Consider the following 6,286-nt stretch of genomic DNA (forward strand, 5'->3'; position numbering starts at 1 on the left):
GGACAAAGAAAAAAAAAAGATGATTTGTCCTAGTTTTAATAATAAAAGTCCAGTTGTACTGGTATGTACTTTATCAACTTGACATGAACTTGTAATTTGGAAAGAAGGAACCTCAGTTGAAAAAAAATCCCTCAATCAGATTGGTCTGTAGTCAAAATCTAAAATCTATGCAGCATTTTTTATTGATGATTGAGGTGGAAGGACCCAGCCCATTGTGGATGGTGGCATCCCAGGCCACTGTAGATGGTGTCACTACTGGTCAGGTGGTCTTGGGTTGTGTTTTAAAAAGAGCAAGCCAGTAAGCAGAAGTCCTCCATGGAATTCTTCATGACTGACCAAAAGCTATAAAATGAATGTTTTCCTCCCCCAAGTTTCTGTATGTTCATGGTATTTATTATACCAACAGAAAAGCAAGCTACTAAGCTACTCACATTAGCCTGCCAGGAAGACTCTCAGTCCTGGGGAAAACTGGGTGGTTATTCATCTCAAAGTGAAGGCTCTCCGGCATTATTGCAATAAAAAAGAGACACACTACATCCTAAAGGGGAACACAAAGAAAGCTGTGCTTCCGGGGAAGAACAGATAACTTGGAGAGGAAGTGCTCCTTACCTAGTAGTCAAGGGCAAGGGGATAGAGGCAAAAGTAAAAGTGTGTGGAACTGAGTGAGTTACTTCCTTGACTAGTTCTCTAGAATATCCAGGAAGTAAAGTTCAAAGTGGGCATACACTTTTTTAAAGTCTCTTGATAAGTTACCAGCCCAGAACCTTAAAATGGACCCCATGTTCTTAATTTAAGTCCTGAAGCTGTTTTCTAAGAAATAACCCTCCAATTTGTCTATAGATGATAAAGGCATTCTGTATTATTTTTGTTTTATTTTCTCCCTGAAGTATTTGTAACATCCTGAAACGAAAATACCACATCTTAAAAATATAGAGAGCAGACTGGCTGTTCTGAAAAGCCGTCTTTGCTTTGTTCCCAGGTCCTGCTCCATGCTCACTGCAGCCAACTTTGCAAGTCACCTCTTCCTCCACTGCAGACTCCAACTCCAGGAGCTCTCTCACTCAGCTGCATTGTACCACCAGCGTGCCCCACCATGTCAGGTGCAGCAATGGCCACCAGCTCCGGGATCACCACCAAGGAAAAGAAGGAAGTTGTGGAGGAGACAGAGAATGGAAGAGACACGCCTGTCAATGGGAAGGCTAATGAGGAAAGTGGGGTGTAGGAGGCTGGCAATGAGGTAGATGAAGAAGATGAAGGTGGGGAGGAAGAAGGTGAGGGTGAGGAAGAGGATGGTGATGAAGATGAGGAAACTGAGGCTCCTACGGGCAAGCAGGTAGCTGAAGAGGATGAGGATGATGATGTTGACATCAAGAAGCAGAAGACTGATGAGGATGATGAGCGAACAGGAAAAGCTAAACTTAAGTATTCACCCTCCACTTCCTGAGACAGGGTGTCTGTGTAGTAGCTTGGAGGTTTTTAAGGGATTGGCTCATGCAGTTTGGGAATGACAAATCTGAAAGCCATGCATAAGTCAGCAGACTGGAAAGAGATCTGGGTAAAAACTGATGTCACACAGTCTTGAATCCAAAAGGTAGGATTTCTATATTTCTGGGGGGAATCTACTCTGTTTGGATGCGGGAACTTTAGTCTTTGCTCTTAAGTCCTTCAACTGATTGAATGACGCCTATCCACACCACATATGAGAAAATGCTTAAAGTCTGCTGGTTTTAAATGTTACCTACATCTTAAAAGTAACTTTATAGCAATATCTAGATTAGTATCTGATTATGCAATTGATACTGGAGTCCAGCCCTGGGAACATAAAATCAACAATCAGTTTCACTCTTTTACAGGTAGCCTCCATTTCACACTAGGTTTCTAGAAACCAAAGTCAAATGATACCTTATATCAGTGGTTCTCAACCTTCCTAATGCTGCGACCCTTTAATTCAGTTCTTCATATTGTGGTGACACCCAACCATAAAATTATTTCCATTATTACTTCATAACTGTAATTTTGTTGTTGTTCTGAATCATAATGTAAATATCCATGTTTTCTGGTGATCTTAGGAGACCCCAAAACGGTCACGACCTTCAGACTGGGAACTGCTGCATTATATAATGTCACATTAATTTCTTTGCATGCAGGCTTACCCTTTAATGTCCATCCTCACCGTTGTTAGACAATAGGTTTATACCTATCATGCTTACTGCTCTACCAGTGGCTAGATCAAGCCCTAGTGCATCTCACACTGGCATGGTCTTTTGCCTGATTGCTATCAGGTTTAGAGGAGGCTCGGACTCTCAAATTTCACTCAACCCCCACACTTTCTCATTAAATAGCCTTCAGAGAGTCTCTGCCAATACAGCTTTGGTGGAATTGGAAGAAGGGAAGAGAGAAGAGGCTTCCTTCAGGAATAACACTTAGGCTTCTTTTAGCATCCCTCCTATAGATGCAAGGAGCAACAGGCCTTTCTAGCACCTTCATGTGAAGCTACTTAATCAGAGCCTAAGCAAGTCTCCCACCAGCTTACAGTGCCCACTGTAGTCTCAGCACTGGCTACCTCTGGGAAAACTCTATCTAAGGGTCCAGCCCAAGCTTTCTTTCCTGGGGTTCAGGATCTGCTAACATGGCTTTCAGCCCTTCATCTCCCAGCCTTCAGGATGACAGCTTCTCCAGCAGTTAGTAAGCTCGAGATCAACCCAGTATTGGGTTCCTCTCAAACCTTCTAACACCACATAAGCCATTTACCTGTGTTAAGTTCACTGGGTTGAAAATATCTAAAGAGGCATATGCTGACATGACGAGTTCTGCCAGTCCATTATATTTAGACTCTCAAAACATACTATCAAAATAAATCTTGTTCCAAGCTTGTATTCTCAAAATTTTTAATTTAAAAGAAAGAAACACCTCTTTTCAAGAGTCTTAGAGTTAGTTAAGTGGCAGGACTCTCTCTGATGAGTTTTCTTTGACCAAAAAGGCATAGATAACCCTCACTGATCAGGCCTAGCTCATTGACTCAGGCCAGGGCTCACAACAGGCATATACTGAATGAGAACTGTAGTCTACTGAAACCCCTGGGGATGAAGTGAGGATCCTTGTCCATGGACAGGGAGAGCTGATAGACAGAATCAACACTTCCCCAACACAGTGACTTACAGAAGAAACAGAGGGCCTTGGGGACCTTGCAGAGACTGATAACCCAACCAAGGACCATGCAAGGAGAAGACCTAAAACCCCTGCTCAAATGTAACCCATTGACTCAGTATCCAGTGGAGACCCTAGTAAGGGGAACAAGGACTTTCTCTGCCATGAACTCAGTGGCAGGCTCTCTGATCACCTCCCCCAGGAGGTGGGGCAGCCTTACCAGGGCACAGAGGAAGATAAAGCAGCCAGTCCTGATGGATGAGACCTGATAAGCTAGGGTCAGATGAAAAGGAAGGAGGACTGGGGGAGGGGCATAGGAGGAGAGGAGGGAGGGAAGGATTGGGAGGAGATGAGGGAGGGGGCCACAGCTGAGATACAAAGCGAACAAATTGCAATAAATAATAAATAAAAAATTTTGAATACTCTAAGTAAATAATATGATCAAGTGAAGTAAAATGAATGAAATCATAATAATCACCTTAGAGATTTATTCAATTTATGTTATCTTTGAAATGTAGGTGATAACTGTGATTTTTTTTTCATTTTCAGTATCAAAATTTGAAAATAGGATTGGAGAGATAGCTCCGCACAAGGAGACCAACAAAGCCAAAAAGAAGGAAGGAAGGAAGAAAGAAAGAAAGAAAGAAGGAAGGAAGGAAGGAAGGAAGGAAGGAAGGAAGGAAGGAAGAAAGGAAGAAACAGGACCCAGGGAGGACTGCAGAGACTGATGATCAACCAAAGACCATATATAGAGAGGACCCAGACCCTCTGCCCAGATGTATCCCATAGACAGCTCAGTCTCCATGTGGGTTCCCTACTAAGAGAAGAAGAAACCGTCTCTGATGTGAACTCTTGTTGCCTGCTTCTTGATCACATCTCCCTGGGGAGTTGGGGGGGTGACCTAGCCAGCCCACAGGGGAAGAGGATCCAGACAGTCCTGACAGGACCTAATAGGCTCGGGTCAGATAGTAGGAGAGGAGTGGAAGAGAAACAGGGGAGGGAAGGAGGGAGGGAGATTGGGACCAGGAAGAGATGAGGGAGGGGGCTACAGCTGAGATACAAAGTGAATAAATTGTAAATAAGAATAATACAATGAGAGGAAAGAGAAAGAAGAAACAGACACATTGACAAATTGTGACCATGTAACTAGGAGAGTTCACTGGGCCTGTCACTCACGCCAGCAAGCAGAGACAGGACTGTAAGAGAACGTGGGTTCACATCCTGGAAACCTGTCTCCATCTAATCTGTAGGTGACATGTTATGTTGGGGGCAGGGAGCTAAGGCAGTCAGTCATTCTAGAGCTGGTGAGGTGATCAGCCATGTTTCTGGGACTTGTGAAATCTATGATTCTCAAGTTACCATCTTGTTCTTTCCATATTCTGTAAATGTTTAGGCTCTGGCAATTCTGGAAAGCCTGAATGAAGTTAGTTCCTGCTGGTGTTGACCTTGTACTCCCTCCTGTGATTTTTTTTTTTCATTTTCAGTATCAAAATTTGAAAATCGGATTGAAGAGGTAGCTCCTCGGCAAGGAGACCGCCGTGTCCCTCCTGGGGCACGTGAACTGGGAGAAGGTTAATTCAGAGCAACCTAACTGGTAACAGTGTGTGCTAGGTTAATGATCACATGTACATGTGGATTCCTCTCCATCAACTGGGGTACTCATGTGTCTATAATGCAGAATGTGAGCGTGAATGGGGGAATCCTAGCTAGCTGGGAGCAGGAGCAGTGTTCATTCTGCAAATCACAAACACCACATAATTTGTTCCCCCTTCACAGACTCCATTGGTCTCCATGACTTGTATTTCCTCACTGTGAGTCTAGTATCCTTCCTCTTGGTCTTCCTGCCCAGGTCACACTAGCCTCAACTTTTTTTTTTAATTCTCAGATTTTAATTTTCATGTAGAATTCTCCTATAAAATAAATAATTTCAACTAACATATCTTTTATCCAATCCTGAATCTGGCACTATCCATCACCCAAAACATTCATTCCTCAATCCAAGTTCCATACCATGCCATATGGGTCTCTCACTTAAGCTTCTAAAACCCTCACAAAAATGGGATCAAACCTGCAAATGATTGTGTGACTTAGCTAAGGGGACCCAGCAACTGGGCAAGAGTCCCTGATAAAGAGCTAGCTCCATCTGTCTCCCAGATCAGCAACCCCCATAGCTTTGTCTCCGTACCAACTGAGATGTCTGAAGATATTTAACCAGGAAGACAAAGTACTGGAAAAGGGTGGTGCCATCATTCATTCAATTATCAGTGGGCTTCATTGCAAAAGAGAAACTTCACTTGAAATGTACGTGGCCCATTGACGACAAACAGAACCCATAGTGATAGAGAGCTCTGCCTGACATAATTGAAATGGTGGATGGTAGAGAGTGTACACACATCACTGTGGGTGTTCTGAGATGATGGTAGCTATGAATGGATGTGATGGAGAAAAAGAACCCTGACTCAGAGAACACATTAAGTAGAGGACTTTTAGCATAGTTTAAACATTTTTTGTTAGTTCATGCCCACATGCACATAGAGGTCAGAGTGCAATCTTGTAGAGCTGTTTGCTTTTTTCTGCACTTACATGAACTCAGGAGATTGAACTTACATGCTCCTTGTACAATAAGCTCCTTTACCTACTAAACCATCTGGCAAACTCTGGGTACAGGATTTTGTATATGGCTACAAAATTATTTCTTTTTTAAGATTTCAAGGTTTTATATTGACTGACTGACTGACTGAATGCAGGAGTGGGGGCCTGTGCCACAGCACACATTTGGAAACCAGAGAACAACTTGCAAGAATCAGTTCTTTCCATTCACTACGTGGTTTCCAGAAATTGAACTAAAGTGTTTAAGCTTGGCAGGAGGAACTAACCACTTAGGTATCACACTGACCCTGAAATTACTTCTTGAGTTCTGTCTGCCTTGAGTTCCCTGAAGTTAGAGTCCTTCTAAGTCTGGTTTATAATTCAGAGTCAATCCCAGCTGGTAAATTGATCAAAAATAAATAAAACACATAATAAATAAATAAACCTGTAAATCAAAATTACCCATTGGTTGAAAATTATATCATTTGTGCTGATTACTTTTGTAAACATCTACATGCCTGTAACTGTTCTAATCCACCCCAGAGGTTCC

At 42.7% G+C, this 6,286-nt stretch overlaps 1 pseudogene; it reads left to right on the forward strand.

Annotated features, from left to right (window-relative positions):
• The first annotated feature begins 1,093 nt into the window (after window positions 1-1,093).
• LOC132646984 (prothymosin alpha-like) lies at window positions 1,094-1,444 on the forward strand (annotated as a pseudogene).
• Window positions 1,445-6,286: the final 4,842 nt, after the last annotated feature.

This window comes from Meriones unguiculatus, chromosome 14 (assembly GCF_030254825.1).
Source record: "Meriones unguiculatus strain TT.TT164.6M chromosome 14, Bangor_MerUng_6.1, whole genome shotgun sequence".
Lineage (NCBI taxonomy): Eukaryota > Metazoa > Chordata > Mammalia > Rodentia > Muridae > Meriones > Meriones unguiculatus.